The sequence below is a fragment of the Peromyscus californicus genome, unplaced genomic scaffold (assembly GCF_007827085.1).
Source record: "Peromyscus californicus insignis strain IS unplaced genomic scaffold, ASM782708v3 Scaffold_3__1_contigs__length_106647218, whole genome shotgun sequence".
NCBI classification, from domain to species: domain Eukaryota; kingdom Metazoa; phylum Chordata; class Mammalia; order Rodentia; family Cricetidae; genus Peromyscus; species Peromyscus californicus.
Genome location: NW_026294551.1, coordinates 73,366,891 through 73,386,253, shown reverse-complemented (window position 1 = coordinate 73,386,253; position 19,363 = coordinate 73,366,891). Strand labels below are relative to the sequence as shown.

The window sequence follows — 19,363 nt, the reverse complement described above, 5'->3', positions numbered from 1 at the left end:
TACAAATGTATCAAAATATGAGATACAAAAGCATCCACCGTTATATATATTCTAGACAATGGTAGCTGTGGGTATATAGATGATTGACATTATCACAGGAAAAACATCAAGTCTGTTGGAAATCTGCATACACTGATAGGTCAGACAGGTCAAAGCTGAAGAAAAATCTTGAAGTTGGAAGTATCAGTATTTAGCTGGACTCATAGAGGATATTTGTACCCACCGGGCATATTCTTTTTGATCATGCCATGGAAATTAAAGGAAAACCAACTACCAGTCCACAGAGGAAGTATCAATAAATTCCAAAGTTGGCATAAGATTTTTTGGTATAACAGTGTTACCCGAATCGAAAATAAATCTGATAAGGTTTCACACTTTAGATAGAAGAGGAAATTATGAGGGAAAATACAAAATCCCTGAAAAATGCATAGCCCAAATGCTACATTTCATAGAAACCAGCATGGGCTGACAAACATTTACCACAGAGACCAGAAAATGTGTTCAGCCTTTAACTCCAGAAATTAACTCTGATGAGCGGAGAAAACTCAAGCAAAAAGAACAATAAAGATGGACACAGGGGTCAAGAAACTAGAAGACAGGGCAAGCTGGGCTGTGTGGGAACAGCTCAGTCGGGAAAGGGCTTGCCTGGTAAAAGCATGAAGGGTCCGATCCTCTGAACCCACATACGAAAGGCCTGGTGTGGTGGCAGCCGCTTGTTAGCCTGGTGCTGGGGAGAGGGAAGCACCAGGCAGCCCGGCCTGACAGTGAGCTCCCGTCTCCAAAAATAAAAAAAAAAAGGAGGAATGACATTTGAGATCGTTCTCTGGCCTCCACATACACAAACACACCTGCACACACGTGCACCCACACACACATGAACACACACACAAAGACATTAGAAAGTAAGAATGAGAAAAAATATCAAAGCCACAGAATAAGATAAATCTAGAGTGCAAGGTTGCGAAGTGGGGTCTGGAAGCAGCTGGAGAGAAAGGATGTTTAGAATCTTCCGGCAATTGTGATCATCTGTACAAAGACATTTTCTTATAAATGTACAATTATGGAAGTGGCCCAAGAAACAAGAGCAGGGCACACCACGTGTGTTAACTATCTCATTTCAGTACTTTCATGAGAATGGTCCTGCTATCTTCATCTGCAAATTGCAGACAGGGAGAGCAAGCATTCCCCAAGCAAGGACGTGAAGAGCTGAAGTCTCGAGCTGATGGCAGACAGCCGCCCCCTGCTCGTAGACTGTGTATTTAGATGGTTTCCAGAAAACTCAGATGGACCAGTGACCATCAAAGAAGATGAAATATAGTCAAGGGCCACCTGCTCCCAACTATTCTCCAAGTTAAACTAATCTGGCAGTGAGGGTTTTTTTTGTTTGTTTGTTTTGTTTTGTTTTTACTAACTTCAAGAAACAGATAAACCCTATTTCACTTAAGATTCTTGAAGCTTTCCCAACCCAGTTTCAGACTAGTTTTGCCTGGATTCCAAAGTTGGGTGAAGTCGAGAAAATTCTATGGCCTTCTCGAAGGCTGTGAACTAACTCAGGACCGTATGCCTTCTTCCAGAGTACAAGGATGTTCGGATACATAGAGCTGTTCGGATACATAGGCTTTTTTTTTTAAGTGTTAGAAAAATTGAACTCCCTCCTGGGGATGGCAGAGCTTGTTAGGGACGAGCAGAAGGGGTTACAACTGTCACTCCACACATGGGGCCAGAGGAAGGGACGGACACTCTGCACCTCCTCTTTAACATGATGCTGAAATCTCATAAGCCTTCCTGGAAGAGGACAAAACTTGGTGATGAGATAAGGCTGTCATTACAGCCTCATCATATCCTCCCACTTGTGCATACATGCATAATACATATATGTGTATAAACTTGAGACACAAGAAAAGGCAAAAGACAGAAGGAAGCCCCTTCAGGCAGCCAGAGCTCCAAGTCCAGAAACAGACAACAGCCCGGATGGAGGCCAGGAACACTGCTCCCCAGGGAAACACCTGCCTCTACCCAAGTCAAAGCAGACCGTTTGCAAGTCTTTAACAACCCATGACTCCTCAGCTCTGCTGAGATGTTTCCCAAAGTCCCCAGCTTCACTGCATGCCGCTTATTTTCATCACCTGTCCTCTGAGCATTCTTCTATTCGGGATCTTTGGCTAGAGACAGAACCATACACAAGACCCACCACTCCGACTCTGACAACCAAATAATCCAGCATTAGTGGATATGGTCAACGACAGCATCAGTCCTTGGCCACAGTTGGGTGGGTTAGGGTGGGAAAACTATGACAGGAAGGTCACACCTGACCCTGAAGATGGCTTTGTATTTATTTATTTATTCATTTATTTATTTATTTATTTATTTATTTATCTATTTATCTATCTATTTATTTATCTATATCTATCTATCTATCTATCTATCTATCTATCTATCTATCTATCTATCTATTTATTTATTTATTTATTTTGAGGCAGCCTTATGTAGCCCAGGCTGGCATGGAACTAATGAGCCTCCTGCCTCAGCCCCCAAGTGCTAGGATTACAGTGTGTCCCACCATGCACTCTACAAAGATCCCTTTCTAAGTCAAAGACTTGGGTGGAGGAGGTGTAGCTCAGTTGGTAGAGCATTTGAACCAGCATACACAAGTATACTGGTTCAATCCAGTACATGAATTGTATTTAGATCAACCTGTGACAGCAATATACCTGATATCAACAGATTACAAACTACATGTCAAATGCCTGCTGTGAACAGGTATGCTTTCTATAAAAAAAAAATAGCCTTTTCTCTGAAATGTAACACATATATAAGAAATTGGACAGACTTCAAGTGGATAGCTCAGTGAAGTTTTCCAAGCTGAGCCCACCTGTACGGACAGGACCACCCAGATCTCCACGTGAAACTTCACACTCCCCCAGGCTCCCCCCTTTCCCCTCTGCGGTCACAGACCCCCAAGGTCACCGTTCTCCCATCCCTAACCAACAGTTCCCCGTGCTGAGTTACTGTGTAATATGGCGGGTGCAGTTTCTGATTCTCTCCACGTTACTGAACGGTTGTAACTCCTTGCCTATTGCTGCCACATCCGACAGCATAATTGACTTATCCTTTTTGCTGATAGTCATTTGGATCATTTCCAGGTTGAGGCGGTGGCAAATAGTGCTGTGCTAAGCATTTCTGCATGTGTCTTGGGGCATGCTTCTCCCATGGGAGCAGGACTGCTGAGGCGGGGGAGGCGGGTGAGATGCCGCTTTACTGTATTAGTTTTCCGTTGCTGCCATAACAAATGGCCGCAAATGTTCAGAGCAACTGTGATTTATCAGCTCACAGTTCTGGGTCCAAGACCCTCAAGTTGGCTTGGGTAATGTGCTTGCTGTAGGTCACGTGAGGCTGAGACAAAGGTGTCAGTGAGGAGGGCTTCTGGATAGCGCCTGCTTCCTTCTGAAGCGTTGGCCAACTTCAGGCCCGTGGACTCTTGCGATGGAGGTCTCCAGCTCCTTGCCATAAGAGAAAACACCTTAGCCTTCTTGATCTAGTCTTTACAAGTGTTTTGGGAACCCTGTGTCCGTAGTCTCCAACTTGGCTACTTCACCTCTGCAACAATTGTAGTCTCTGGTGGTTTTTCTGACTCCCAGGCTATGCCTGGCTTGAAAGTGGTAAGGGTTCCCACCAGGTGAGGCAAGAGTGGCTTTTCAGGGCCAGTTCAGGGTTACCTGCTGCATTTTCGTGTCCCCTCCTCAGGGTTCTGGTCTCCTAAGCCCTGGGAAATGAGGATTTAACTCCGGCTCTCAATCCCTGAGCAGAGAGGCTCCTTACAACCTACCCCACAGCCCTCCCCACAGCCCTCCCCACAGCCCTCCCCACAGCCCTCCCCACAGCCACCCCACAGCCTCAGAATTCAGCAAATGCATTTGGGAGAATTTAACCACAATGCTCCAGCCTCACACAGCATACACAAAATTACCAAAACATGAACCCCCTCCCCCCGCTTCTTCCTCTTCTCTCTCCAATCTCCTCCCTTCCTGTCCTGATATTTTGATGGGCCTTTTAATGTCATTATGAGCAAAGGAAATTTATAACTTGAAATTCCTGGCACAAGTCTTGCTGTTGATCAGTGCATGGCTCAAGGCTAGTTTTGAACACAAGCATAAGAACATTGAACTTTGTGCAGAGCCATGGTATTGGTCACACTCCCTGTGCTATGACAGAATACCTGAAACAGACAGACAAACAACTTCTTGGGAGTAATTGTTTATTTAGGATCACAGTTTTGAGGATTCACTTCATGGTTCCTTAGTCCTGTGCTCCTGGAAGAACATTATAGTGGCAGGAGCATGTTCACCTCATGGCAGACAGACAGACGACAGGTGGACAGACAGACAGATGGGAGCATTTGAGGGAGTAGATTGTGCCTCTGCCATAACCTTCAAGGTGCAAGCACTTGGATTTTTTTTTAATGGCACCAATCTCGTTAACACCCACACTCTCCTTGTCTTCAGCTTCAAACACCATTCTTTCCATGGCCAGACTTCACTGCTGTGGGATGATCCTTCTGTATGCTGTGAGTATGAATTACTCTCATTGGTTAATGACAAAGCTGTTGGGCCTATAGCAAGGCAGGATAAATGTAGGCGGCAGGACAATCAAACTGAGGACTGGGATGAAGAAGGGTGGAGTCTGGAGAGACTCTCTAGCCACCCAAGAAGCAAGATGCCAGAGAACAGGTAAAGTCATGGGCCACGTGATTAATAGATTATAAATTATAATAATTATTAATAATTATAGATTAATAGAAATGAGTTAATTTAAAAGCAAGAGCTAGTTAATAATAAGCCTGAGCTATTGGCCGAGCATTTTGTAATTAATATAAGCTTTTGTGTGTTTATTTGGGACCGGGCAGTAGGGATAGAAAAACTCCACCTTTTTACACTTCACATTTTTCATCTTTTTTGTTTTGTTTTGTTTTGTTTTTCGAGACAAGTTTTCTCAGTATAACAGTCCTGGCTATCCTGGAACTCACTCTGTAGACAGGCCGGCCTCGAACTCACAGAGGTCTGCCTGCCTCTGCCTCCCAAATACTAGGATTAAAGGTGTGCCCCATCATGCCCAGCTAGGCTGCATATTTTCAAATCTCTTTTTACTCCTGATTCTTATTATAAGTCTGGCTAAAAGCAGCCGGTAATAACCAAACCACAGTCTGCCCATGTGTTGTGTTCACATTTCCTCTGGAAAGCCAGATCTGGTTCCACAGCTACTCAGGAAGCTGAGGCAAGAGGATTGTGACTTTAAGATTCTCCTGGGCTACCAAACAAGTTCAAGGCCAGTCTGGGCAACTTATTGAGACCCTATCTCAAAAAAAGCATTTTATTTTAATGGGGAAAAAGGATTGTGGATACATTTCAGTGTCAGGGTACTTATTTAACATACACAAGGCCTTGGGTTTAGTCCTTGGCATCTCCAAAAGAAAAAGGGAAAAGAAAGGGAGGAGAGAGGGAGGGAGGGAGGGAGGGAGGGAGAGAGGGAGGGAGAGGGAGAGGGAGAGAGAGAGAGACAGAGAGAGAGACACAGAGAGAGAGAGAGAGATTAGAGATTAGTTTTGCTACCTTTAAACTCTGTCTCCCATAAAGTCTCAGGATGTAGAAATATAGAAGTTCTTTGGCAGACTGCAACATGAGCAGCCCGGGTCCAGTTCCCAGCACGGTGCTTGTGCCTGCCCGAAGCCTCAGTCTTCACTGTCTGCATTCCTGCTGGAGTTCTGCTCTCCCGAGTGCCCAAGAAAATTGCCTGTTAAGACGAGCAACGCTTTAGAACTCCTCTAGCCTCCTTTTTCAAAGTCTTCAAATTTCTCCCACAGCCACTTCCAAAGGTCTAAAGACCACATCATCAGGTTCAGCAACAGGGAACACTTTTCTTCATCAATGTTCTCGTTGTCATGAACAAGTACCAGACAACAACAATGGGGAATTGATGACACATTTTCAGTTCATGGTTTCTTTTTTTTTTTTTTTTAAATTTATTATGTATACAGTGTTCTGCCTGCATGTATGACTGCAGGCCAGAAGAGGGCGCCAGATCTCATTACAGATGGTTGTGAGCCACCATATGGGTGCTGGGAATTGAACTCAGGACCTCTGGAAGAACAGCCAGTGTTCTTAACCTCTGAGCCATCTCTCCAGCCCCAACAGGTTAATTTTTTTTTTGTTTGTTTGTTTTTTTTGGTTTTTCGAGACAGGGTTTCTCTGTGTAGCTTTGCGCCTTTCCTGGAACTCGCTTTGGAGACCAGGCTGGCCTCGAACTCACAGAGATCCGCCTGACTCTGCCTCCCGAGTGCTGGGATTAAAGGCGTGCGCCACCACCGCCCGCAGTTCATGGTTTCTAAAGGCTCAGGCCAGAGTCACTTTGTCCCATGTCCTTGGACAGAGTGTCATCATGGCAGGAGTCTGTGATGAGGAACTTTACCTCACAGCAGACAGAGGGAGAGGACCAGACTCTGGCCCTACAATAACCTGCAAAAGATTGTCCTTCTGCTGGGTCCTACCTCCTCAGATGCCACAGCCTCCAAACTAGCTCCAGCAGCTGGGGACTGAGAGTGTGACCCAGTGGGGAACATTTCCTAGTCACATCATAGTAAGAGGCCGGACTTCTGCCATGGGAAAGACGGGGGCCAGTGTCTGGGACTCAGAGGCCATAGGACTCTGCTTCTGTTTCTACTTATAACCAAAGATGTGCACATAGCCATGGCCCAACAGGGACAGAGAAACTGCTCTGACCCTGCAGGTCAACCTCAGGCTTTTGTGCAAACTGGAAAAGGTGCTGCCTGTGGCTTTGTGTGGTAGAGGAGGGAGGTGACCTCTGGGCTTAATGTAGGACCCACAAGAGTCTGTGTTCCATAGGTATTTTGTAGCAGGCAGGCGTTATCCCCTCTGTAATCCGCACCACGTGCATTCAGCACAGTCACCACAGAGTCTCCAGGAAGACAGGCTTTAGCTGGCTGGAATGGTCAACGTCCTCACAATGTATCCTTTGTGAGCTGCCTCTCCTTCCCTGCTCCAGCCCTGGCTCCCTGGAATCTCCTACCACCTCAGCAACCTTCAGTCTTATCTCCGGTTCCATTACCAGGAGTCCTATCTGTGATATCATCCTTTATTTCGGGACCAGCCTCATCATGGTGCTGGGAACCCGCTACACCTACACCCAGACCCACACTTATTCCACATGTATTTCACACACACATGCACCCAATGCCACACATGCCACCACTGGCCACGTATATCATGTACATGCAAATGCACCACATACTGCATACATATCACACACATTTATTTTGCATGCATGTATAGAACACCACCATGAACCATATACTGCATACACTTAACCATGTGCATGCTCATATTGCTCATATATACACATACTGGCATTCTCTCTTCCTCCCCCTCACCAATTTTCACCCAGGCTCTGTGGAAAGGTAGGATCCTGGTCTGTATACAATGAGACTGTGATACACACACACACACACACACACACACACACACACACACACACACCCCTCCTTGTGGCTGACTGTAGGTGACTTTCTCCTAGTGCTCTGCCCTTGTAGTAACTTGGGAGGGCTTTCACAGAGACCTGAGAATGGACAGTTTATGGGCTCTGCTAATAAAAACGCCTTGGCTGGAGCCCAAAGTTCTGTCCTGTCTGTTCTTGTGATCCTGCTTGGCCACCTTGTGGGTTGTCAGCCTCTTTCCTGAGTCACCTGAGGCATCTGTGCCAAGGCTGAGAGAGACATGCTGCTGAGACCACACAGGGTGTCTGCAGACCCTGAAACCCAGGGGTCTCCTTTTACCCCCTAGCACCCAACCCCAGACTGCACCCACTAGTTCAGCCACCTCTAGGAATCCCTCAAGATCTTCGTTGGTCACACAGTCTCATCCCCTGTTAGGAAAGGGCTCCTTGACAAACCTCACAACCACCACCTACCCAACACCCACCCCTGGGAAACTTACCCCCCACACTCCCCACCAACATGGAAGCCCCGATTCATGTTCTCCTGCCCTGGATCAGCAAGTCCTGTGGCTTTTCTCTTGGAAACATCCCTTCCTTGGACCTGCCCTGTTCCCTGAACCTGTTTAGGGTCTGTACTCCTCAGCTGTCCTCGGCATGCCCCTGCCTCAGTGGCTCCTGCTTCTCCCTCTGTCCCCTCTCAGTGACGACCCTATGGGAGGGGACAAGCTTTTGTGGTCCAGGCCCTGTGAATGGGAGATGCCATCTGGAAAACCAAGGCAAGGGGGCTTCTTAGGAGCCAAGGCCAGTGCAGCTGGGGACACACCATTATCTCTCGCTGGAGTGCTTTAGGCAGAGCTGGGCCTAAACTTGTCCCTAGGGCCACATCCAAGGACAAGGTCCAGCTCTTCACCCGATTAGGAGGCTACTTCAGCCCTGCTCCCTTCCACCTTGGCACTCTCCCCACAAAAGATCCAAAGTCCATAATTTAACTACTCCAGAAATCAACATAGTTTGATCTTTTTCATTATGTTTTACTAGCCAATAAACTCTTTGCTTGAGTGAATTGGGTTGGGTTTCTGCCACAGTTCATTAGGCAGGACCTACTGAAGCAGAAGACAGATGCCCTGACCTCTACAGTGAGACACACCTGGATGGAGCCAGGACAGAAAGTCACTAACTAGGTCCCGCGTAGGCTCCTTCTCTTCACTTGAAATTGTGACACCCCCCCCTCCCCACCCCTTATCTTTCTAACACACCAGACCCTCCAGAGCCGTGAAACATGGCTGATTCTCTGCGATGTCCCTCACTGTAAGGAGAAAGGTGACTGCAGTCTTCACCACCCCTTTGATACCCACCCTGTGCCAATAGGACTCGAGGACACAGACCACCCAAAGTTCAGTGGCCATTGTAGGAGAGGCCAGGACTCAGTCTTGGGGCAAGTGCGACCTGGATTTCAGGATACCAGAAGCTGGTCAAGCGAAGAGGTCTGTCCAGGGGGGTAGTTTGAGTTCAGAGACCTCAGGGAGCAGGCTTGGGAGGGCACCATAGGGGCAAGTTTTAGCCCGCGGGAGGCGAACCACACTGGAGGATCCCAAGCACCGGCCTGGACATTTGGCCAGGATCCGGAGAGCTGGGAGCAGAAGAGAGGCTTGATGGGCAAGGCGGCATGCCAGCCGACTGGGAGGGCAGCGGGCAAGCGCTGCGCAGCGCGGACTCGGGCGGCTCCACCCGCGCTTCCCCGTGCGGCCGCGAGGGGGCTCCGCACGGCTCCGGCCAGGCCGCCAGGCGCACGGGCGGGCAGCGCGCGGGATCGCGGCGGGCTGCGGGCGGGCGGGCAGCGCCCGGTTCACGGTGCGGCGGCTGCGGCGGGCGCGGCGGGCGCTGCCGATGGGCCGGGCCCGGGCTGCCGGAGCGCCGGGAGCCGGTGAGTGACGCGCGGTGGCGCGGGACACCTGCGCTACGGACAAGGGCGTGCGGGGCGCGGCGAGGTCCGCGCGTGGGGCGAGGCGGCGGCGTGGGCGGGGACGGAGGAGCGGGCCGCGGGCAGGAGGGCGGGCGGGCGGGCGGGCACGCGCAGGGCTGACCCGGGGCAAGGTGTGCGCGGGTGACAGTGCGCGCGCGTGGCCGGAGCCGCGGCGCGCGTGGCGGGGAGGTGGACGGCGAGGGGGCCGAGCGACGCGGGAGGCCCCCCACCTCCTGAGGGCGCGGGACGGGCGTGAGGTCCTGGGGTGGAGATGCCCAGCATCAGCTGGAGGTCCGGGGCCCAGCGAAGGGCACGCCCCCCCAGCCACTGATGGGAGGCCACCTCCCTGCACCTGCTAGTGGCAGAAAATGCCAGCCTGGGCCCAGAATCTCCACCCACATGGGCCTCAGTTTCCCTAGCTATGAAACGGGCACAGCAAGGTTGACCTGCGATGTGCGTGTGAAGGATGCGAAGGTCCTTGGCCTTGTGGGAATCAGAGGATCAGTGTGCCCATTGGAGGGGCTGCAGGGTAGTGGCATCTGCTGGGGCTCCGGGTGTGTCCCTCAGGCCATGGCCGGGGGCAGGCTCAAGGATGGAGACAGAGAAGCCCTGGAGAGAAGTGGGTGCTTGCAACCCTGCTGTCTACCCAGCAGGTTAGGTGGTGAGGTGGTGAGGTCCCCTGTACCCCAACTGACTGCCTCTTGCGGCTGTAGGACAGGTAAGAGAGTCCAAGAAGGGTCCTGGGAAGACCCACCTGATGGACAGAGCCTTGGTTCCACTTCAGAGTCGAGAAAACAGACTCATGTATTTTGTCTCGGGCCGTGAAGTGACAGATGTGAGGTCCTAGGCTCCTACTCCAGTACTTCAGCCACTTTGCCGGGTGCCTTGAGGATGTTATGCTCACTGACACCTACTGTGTGCTGCCAGCTCCTGCCCTGAGCCCTGCCCCCACGCTGGTGTGAGAGGGACATACCACAGCATAGTTAGCTACCAAGGGAAAGCCTGAGGCCGGCTCAGAAGATCGTTTCTAGGAAGACAGTAACACGGGGTGATGGGCTGGAGAGAGACGGTAGGGAGGTAGAGCCTGGGCCTGGCCAGAGAAGGTGTCTGTCCCTGGCTAGAGACCCCTGTGCTGTCAATGAAGAGTGGAGCCCTTGAAGAAGTCAGCCCGTGGGCTGAACAGGTGCAACATCCCTCGGGCAAGTACAGGCGAGGGATGGGAAGGGCTTGGGACCAGGTAAGTCAGAGAGAGGAAGGAGGGCTTGGATGTTCTGGGTGCAGTGGGCAGCCTCCCGATGGTTGGAGTTTGAATAGTGAAGGAAACGCTTAATGGTGGTTGAAGAGGTGTACAGGGGTGTAGAAAGAAAGCAGGGCTGGAGTAGCCAGGCAGAGAGAACGCAGACTGGACTGGGGGATCAGAGGTGTTGAGATGTGTGAGAGGCTCGGGTTGTGCAATCCACCCCTGGTGGTATAGCAGCCACTCAAAGGCCGTTGTCCTGGGAAAACCAGAGCCGGGAAGAGGGCAGGAGTCTCTTAGTGAGTTGAGGAGCTCAGGTGGAAAGGGAACCTCGTTTTGTTTTTCGTTCAAGTGCTGCCCCACTCCTGTCCAGTAGGGGGCGCACGACTGTGGGCGGGGTTGCAGAGGTCCAATGAGATGCTGGGTGCCTCTGGGACCTTCTCATTTGTCCTTAGGTGTCTTAGAGTTCTGGTGCAGCACTCACATTTGCACTTAGACCAAACCTAGAGTCGGCCGTTTCCCAAAGAGCACTTTGCTCCTTTAAGTGGGAATTGAGGGGCCTAGAAGCCACCGTCTAGGTTAGGTGTGCCCATGGCCACCCTGGGGTCACTGAGTCTAGACGTTGTCAGGTGGCCCCAACCAAAGCGTCTTTAAAACAAATTAGAAATTAATTTTCTGTCTCATTTCTCACAGTGGGAACCTGATTCCCAAATCATCACTATATTTGATCACTTGCTAAATCCTAGAACACACACACAGAGAGAGCTTGTTTCAGAATTAAATGTGTAAAGCACTACCAACCCCAAACTACTACTAAGTTTCAGATGCCCTTGGGTGTGCACCCGGAGCTCTGAGCATTGTTTTCAGTCTGATATGGAGTTGGTTTTGTGAGTTTCTGGTTGCGTTCAGCCTGTTTGTGCGCATCCTTGGTCTTCATGATACAATTTTATTTTTGAAACTGTACAATATTTTTATGGCTCAAAGGTATACAAATGCTATATTTATAAGTTATTTAGAGGTATAGTGTCTTTGTCCTTGTTCCTCATCAGAGGTAACCATTTTAAACAGTCCCTAGATTATCTATCTTTCTTTTTTACCAAATAAGCCATTTATACATTATATTAGCATATGTTACATCCCCTTTGTATTCTGATAAAAATTCCTTCTAAAAGTCAGCTCTCGCCAGTCTGTAGAGACCTTCCCAGGTGTTTTTTACTACTACACCCCACTCCACTGTGTGGCTGTCCCCTAGTTTCTTCAATTTGTGTTCTGTGGGTGGACCTTTGATTTTTTATTCCAGGCTTTTGATTTCCCTTTTTCCCTTTCAGTCTTTTTTAAAAGATTTGTTTTATATGTGTGTGTTGTGTGCATGTGTCTGTTTGTGGATGTGCGTCTATGGAGGCCAAAAGAGGGTGTTGGATCCCTGGAAGGTAGAGTTACAGGCATCTGCGAGCCTGTTTTATTTTAATTAACTAACTAAAGTATTTGTTTTATTTATCTTCATTTAAAGGGAAGAAAAATTGTACACAGGAGCATGGTGCAGGGAGAGCAGTTGAACAAAAGTCCCCCCTCACTATGTTTCTGTGTCTTCTGGGCTAATTGCTGTCACTTTTTATTCCAAAGGTTTTCTAGCTATTCCATCGTGTTGATGATGTTTGGATTTGGATCATATTTGTGTGTTCACACATGTGTACATGTTCCTGTGTGCAGGTGCAGGTGTGTGGGGGAGTGTGGAAGCCAAAGGACAGCCTCAGGTGTTATTCCTCAGAAACCCTCCATCTTCTTGTTCTTGAGACAGGCCTGGAGCTTGCCAGCTAAGCTGGGCCATCTGGCCATAGAGCCCCAAGGATCTGCCCTGTCCCTGCCTCCCTAGTACTGGGATTAAAAGCACAAGCCATCAACCTTGGTTTTAAAAAAAACAAAAACAACGTGATTTCCAAGGATCACAGTTGAGTCCTTGTGCTTGGGAGGTAAACACTTCACCAACTTCATTTTCTTCTCAGCTGAATTTCTATCTCAGCTTCTGGAACGGACGTCTTTGTGCAGCCATAGGAATCACAGATGCTTTTCTGTTTCAAGGTCACTTCCACAGGTGAAGCTGCCCTTGTACAAGGTTTTCACATTTCTTTACTCAGGAGAACTTGACCCGGCTTGTCGTCGTTGTAAATATCTCTTCCTTCCGTTGTGTCTCCTAAGTGGTTATTATCCCCGCACATGTGTTTTTCTACCATATTCGATTTATTTGTTTTGTGATCGTTTTGTAGATAGCTTGGGTATTCTGTCATCTACAAACTCAACAGTATCACTTTTTTTTTTACTAACTTTTAGGAATGTATTACTTTCATCCAATTAAGTTAGCTAATTGGAGCTGGAGAGATGGCTCAGCGGTTGAGAGCACCTCCATTCTTCCAGAGGACCCAAGTTCAGTTCCCAGCAGCCACAGTAGGTGGCTCACAACCACCTGTAATTCTAGTTCCAGGGGATCCAGTGCCCTCATCTGACATCTGTGAGCACCTGCACGCATGTGGCATATATGCATACAGACACATAAACAAGAAATAAATCAATCCCTCTGGTTCAGCATTAAATATTGGATGCAGTGGGCATCTTTACCTTGTTCCAAAGCTAGCAAAGACGCAGACTTTGGAGGAGGCAGGGATGGAGCTATGAAGGGAATGTCTTAGTCCCTTTTCTGCTTCTGTAATAGAATACCAAACTCGGAGTGATCTGTAAACAGTGGCTGTTTTTTGGTTCATGATCTGAAGGCTGGGATGTCCTCAATTAAGGGAGTACATCTTTGAGGGCCATTGTGCCTGGCTATCCCATAGCAGAAGGAGGAAAGATGAGAGGGAGAGGGAGGGGGGAGAGGGAGAGAGAGCTAAACTGACTTTTCCAATGACCCACTAACCCGTCCTAGGAAAAAGGACAACTCATTTGTAAGAGCTGAACACCCATGGCTTTTTATTGGATCTCCTACCTCATTTTTGTTTAATATTAGGGTCTCACTTTGTACCCCTGGCTGGCCTGGAACCCAATATGTAGACCAGGTTGGCCTCAAACTCAAGGAGATTCACCTGCCTCTGCCTCCCACATGCTGGGATTAAAGAGATGTGCCGCCATGCTCAGCCCCTGGTTCCTACCTCTATACACTGTAGTATTGAGGGTAAAGTTTCTGACACATGGTTTTTGGGGGGACACACTGACACTGTGTCATGGAGTATCATTTCTTCATTCCAATTCTATTGGAAACATTCTGTTTTTATTGAAGCATATGTTCCTTCTCCTTGGCACAGTTGGGCCAGTGAGCCATATTAGGGGATTCCTTAATGTCTGGTCTGGGATGAAGGTGAGGTAAATAAATAAAGTCCTCAGCCATCCCTGCATTCCTGAAACCAACTCCATGTGAGCAGGGTGCATTCTGCTTTAATATGGTTGTATTGGTTAACGACTGCTGTGTTACATTGGTGATTGCTAGTGTAACAGAGAGTGGATTAAGGCACACGCCCATTATCACTCGGGTCTGGCTCAGAGCTGGTGCTGGCTGAAATGGAGCCCCTGTGACCTATCACCTCTCATTAGCCCCTTCCTTTTAACACTGCTGCATTGGGGGATGACATCAACGCACAGACTTTGGAGGACACCTTCAACCTTCAGTGGTCACCCACAGTTCCCAGGGACCCCCTCCAGTTCCTTGTCATGTGGGAGTCTTTCCCATGACTGCTTTCTCCACTAAGCTAGTGAGGAAAGACTACAGGGCAGCATCGTAACTGAGCAAAACATAGCTCGGCACAGCGCTGACATCATCATGGACACGATTTTCTGTCACCTTTGGTGTAGTTCACCAGTTTGAGCAAAGTGAAAGAAGCTCCCATCTACTCTCCAGGGCATGAATCACAAGAGAGGGATGCTGGCTGGGTGCTATAGAGACAGGCCACTGTGGTGTTGGATTTCAGGTTGCTAGTGTCTATTTTTGCTAGAAGGTCTCCTGCCGTCCCTTGCTTAGTTTCTGACAGGATCTTTAAGAAGAGCTCGTGACTAGTGTTTCTTGGTTTTGTTTTCTCTCTGCCCCTGATTCTTGAAGGGTTGATCGGCTGATTGTAAAGTACTTGAATTCCTTTCTTAAACCCGATAAGATGTTGTTATGGGGACTTGGAGATGTCACCAACCTTGGTACTTGGGAAAACATCATAAAGAATGGTGTACTCTGTCTAAATTTACCAGGTTTTAAAACAGTGGGAAATAGTTGCTGGGTCTCACTGCTCAGTGTTTTTACTGAACCAGTTGAGAGTGTTGCTGGAATAAGTCCGCCACTTGCAAGCCAACATTCAAGAGGCATGCATTAGCACGAAGGAATCAGGCTTATTCAAAGCTGTTCCTAAAGATAACATAAAGCTGCCTCCTCAGAGCTCCATCCAGACCCCTCTAATCCCAAGGGGCCTTTACAGGGAAGAGAAGGAGGATGGGGACAGAGGTCTTCGTCATCCTTTTTTTTTATCCTTCACCTTGGGAGCACTAGCTCCAGCCACACTTGGTGTGTGTTGGTGCATCTGAGGGCTATTGCACAGGGCATCAGGTGTTCTAGGGTGTAGAAATCTGACGAAAGATTGTCAGCATGGTAACCATGTAAATGGGGCTTCTATTTAGGATTTAGAATGCCAAACACCAGTGAGGGTATGTAAATTCCCCAAAAGGATTGGGGAAGGATGTAAGAACAAAGGAAGTAACTATGCTAAGGCTTCTCAGACACCTTCCTGTCCACTCTGTGTCCACCACCTGAAGCCACCACTGCTCTGACGGGCACCTGTGACTCTGTCACAGTCTCTCTTCTGCTGTCTCAGGGTCAGCACTCCCCTGCACCCAGCAGTTGTTAGTAATTCACAAGGGTGTGCATTTCCAAGCACGAGTACTCCCTCGAATTTAAGGTAAACTCCTCCTTACGTCACAGTTAGGTTGAGACTCTAGGAAAGGCATCGTGGTTCCAGAGAGATTAAGGAGAGTTGACGGGATATTGGTGTTGGGCTGGCCACAGAGAGAGTGACTTTGTCCTTCCATTATAGATTTGGAGAGAGCTCCATCAGTGTCAGCCTCCAGCCAACAGCATCTGGCTGTATGTTTGGTGTTGATGCTGGGTCTTAGGAAACCTAAGCGATACTTGGGAGTGTTTATAGTTAAGTGTTGCTTTGCAGTAGAGTGCTTTTTGAGTACCTACTATGTACTATGCAGGGTACCAGGTCCACGTGAGCATTATCTTATGAGACTGGACATGTATAAAGGGGGACACAAATGGTAGAGAAATTCTCTTTGGGAAAGGTTAATAAAGTTGGTCAACTCCTAGCAAGACTGACCGAGGAGAATGAGAGAGAGAGAGAGAGAGAGAGAGAGAGAGAGAGAGAGAGAGAGAGAGAGAGAGAGAGAAAGAGAAACAGGTCACCAATATCAAGAGTGAAAATGGGGGATATCATTGCAAATCCACACACACACGCACACACACACACACACACACACACACACACACACACACACACACACGAGAAAAGGATAACCAGGCCTTTTTAGAAGTAAAACAAGACTTTGATCCTTTATGTAGAAGAGACAAATATTTTGAAAGTTGCAGTTTATCAAAAATAACATAAGAAAGAGAAAACCTGCACACTATTTTAATTAAAGAAATTGAATTTATAATTTAAATTCTTCCTATATAGAAAATGTCAGGCCCAGGAGCCTTCTACAGTGAATTCTACCAAATATTTAAGAAGGAAATTCCATCACACCTTCATTCTGTCAGTAAAAATCAGTACATCTGGCAATTCGAATGCCAGTGAGGGTGTGGGGGACAGAGACCCTTAGGGTCTTTGGGTAGGGGTGTGGATTTCTATAACCAGTTTGTGAAATCACTTGGTGTAATTGGTCCTTGCTGTATACACTTGCAAAGCAGTAGTCCTGCCCCCATGGCGTCTGTCCATGGGAGACCCCTGGCTTTCCCTAGCAACAACTGGAAGCCATGTAGTTGTGCATGCACCGTGTTAGATTAAAAAGTACTGTAATATAGAGGACGACACCATTTTTGTAAGATGTAAAAACCAGCTGTACAATGTAGTGTTTAGGGATGACTTCTCCTGAGAGAAAATGTTCGATAAGTGAATTTTTAAAGTTCCATATAACAGAATACACTACTAGCTTGATCTCATCATATCTCTGTCAAATAGCATGTCATCTGCCATAAACATATATAATTTTTATTCAGAAGAGGTGCTTTAATAGGGGCTGGGAAGACGGTTCGGCGGGTGAGGGTGCTTGTTTGCTGTATAAGCTGAAGTCCTAGGGTTAAGTCCCCAGCACTGAGTCCCCAACACAGTCAGGTGTGGCTGGCATGCCTGGAACCACAGTATTTCAGGGAGGAGACAGGTGTATCTCGGGGAGCTCATTAGCCAGACAGCTTCGGGTTCACTGAAAAACCCTGTTCCAAGGGAATAGGGCAAAGAACAGTAGAAGACGGTCAATATCTGCTTCCGGCCTCTACATGTGCACACATGTGAATACACAGGAATATACCACACACACACACACACACAAAAAAAAAAAACTAATTAACTAAATTAATTTAAAAATAAAAAAACTTTAATGTCATATATTTTGGATCTGGGGTCAGGGCATAGATAACTGTGTTGGCTAGTCTTATGTCAACTTGACACACAAACTAGAGTTATCTGAGAAAGGGAAACTTGAGAAAATGCCTCCGTAAGATCCAGCTTTAAGGCATTTTCTTAATTAATGATTGATGGGGGAGAGGGCCCAGCCCATTGTGGGTGGAGCCATCCCTGAGCTGGTGGGCTGGTGTTCTATAAGAAAGCAGGCTGAGCAAGCCAGTAGGCCGCACGCCTCCATGACCTCTGCATCAGCTCCTGCCTCCAGGTCCCTGCCCTGCTTGAGTTCCTGTTCTGACTTCCTCTGGTGAGGAAAAGCAATGTGGAAGTGGAAGTTCCTCCCTAACTTGCTTTTTGGCCATGGCGGTAATAAAAACACTAACTAAGACAATGACTAATGACGATTACTGCTTGAACGGCCAGAATCCCCTAGGTTTCTAATTTGCTACTGTGATTCATGACATATGCTACACATTCTTGGAGAATATTAACATGATCCTTTCAACGAGCATGAGTTGACCGTCCCTTATCCAAGATACCCAAAACCAGTTTATATGTTTAAGGGTTTTTCTTTGGGGGTAGGGGTATTTATGTATACATAACGAGACATGTTGAGGATAGGATCCAGATTTAAACAGGAAATTCTCCTACAGCTCACGCACATGGCCTGAAAGTCATTTTCTACAGTATTTTTAGTGTACCTTCATTTTGGCTGCACCTATCACATGACATCAGATGTAGAATTTTCCACTTGCTCAGAAAGCTTTGGATTTTGGAGCAGTCCACACTTTGGACTTTCAGTCTGTAATAAAATATTGAGATGAGTCCCTATGCCCTCTTCCCGTGCTCTCTATGGACTGTTCTCACTTTGGACACCATTGACTAATGAAGCCACATGGTCACTGGGCCTCTTTGCAGTAGGCTTTGGGCGTGGAACCAGGGTGTTCCTGTGTGTGTGTGTGTGTGTGTGTGTGTGTGTGTGTGTTGCTGTGGGGATCAACTTAAGGGGAGCTGATATGGGACAATGATGCCCCAGCTGTCAAGTCAAACCAAATATGTTTGGGGGAGGAAGGAGTGATGGTTAGATCCTGGCATGGAAGACCCTGGTCTCAGGACCCACTGCATTGAGCCCTGGGCTGCTCTATCATCTCCATCCTGAATGGCCGGGGTGAGGTGGTATATCAAATGTGCAAGGGCTCCGGGCTGTCTTCCCTTTTTGATTTTAAAAGATTTATTTGTAGGCTGACTTGTTAGTGTTTATTAATGGGATGCAACACCCCACTACCATGCACAGACAGTGTGCAATGATCAGGCCAGGGCTTCTCCTTTCCATCTCTTCAGTGTGATCATTTCTTTGTCCTGGGATCCTTCCAATCCTTCCTCCCTGGCCACTGAGGCATGCTGAATTAATTCTTGTAGACCAAGTGACCCCACTGTGCTATAGAACACTGGACGTCCTTTCCCACTACCCCACCGTATTTTGGGGTTCATTATATGTACCCTCCCTTAACCAGACATCCCAGGGTTCCCTGCCAAACCCCAGCAAGCTCCATGCACCAAAGGGGCTGGTAGAGAAGCCAGAGGTGGGGCCTGGGGCTCTGAGCCACAACAGACTGGGAACACGCCTGAAAAGGCGAGTCTCGGTTCCCAGGCCCTGACCACTCTGCTTACCGGTTGGGGACCATGGGCTGGCTCTGAGTCCTCAGAGGTCAGTCACACTCTGTCGATCCCCAGAGGGGTTTGCTCTCTACTGGTGACAAATTGCCATCAAATGGTTTAACTTCGCAGCACCCCAGTGTCTGGCGGCAGCACCCACCTCCAGTCATTTGGGAAGTGGCCGTGTCCAGACCACACCAGGGCGTTCTCCAGCTCAGGGCTTCTGGCAGTGGGTCTGCTCTGACAAGCCCCTTAAAGGATAAAAAATGGCACACACAGAGGTCTTGGGAGCTTGTGCGAGGCAGATTGCGGGAACGGCTTAAAGAGGCGGAGATGACAGAGTGTGTGACAGCTGCTCTG

General features: G+C 48.2%; 1 protein-coding gene and 1 long non-coding RNA gene across 3 annotated transcripts in view; one reads left to right on the top strand and one right to left on the bottom strand.

The window, feature by feature from the left end:
* Positions 1–4,317: 4,317 nt before the first annotated feature.
* LOC128123202 (uncharacterized) lies at positions 4,318–9,258 on the bottom strand. The gene is made up of 3 exons (XR_008222597.1): positions 8,859–9,258; positions 5,607–5,787; positions 4,318–4,562 (listed from the first exon to the last, which is right to left on the bottom strand). It is a non-coding gene; the product is annotated as an uncharacterized LOC128123202 (long non-coding RNA).
* Positions 9,259–9,348: 90 nt separating this feature from the next.
* The window catches only part of Rasgef1c (RasGEF domain family member 1C), a 68,119-nt gene continuing 58,104 nt past the window's right edge, over positions 9,349–19,363 (top strand). The window contains exon 1 of one of the 2 annotated variants that reach the window (XM_052758081.1): positions 9,349–9,427. The gene's annotated coding sequence lies outside the window, so the exon portion shown is untranslated. The remainder of the gene's footprint in view (positions 9,428–19,363) is intronic. The other variant, XM_052758080.1, reaches the window with a different exon arrangement.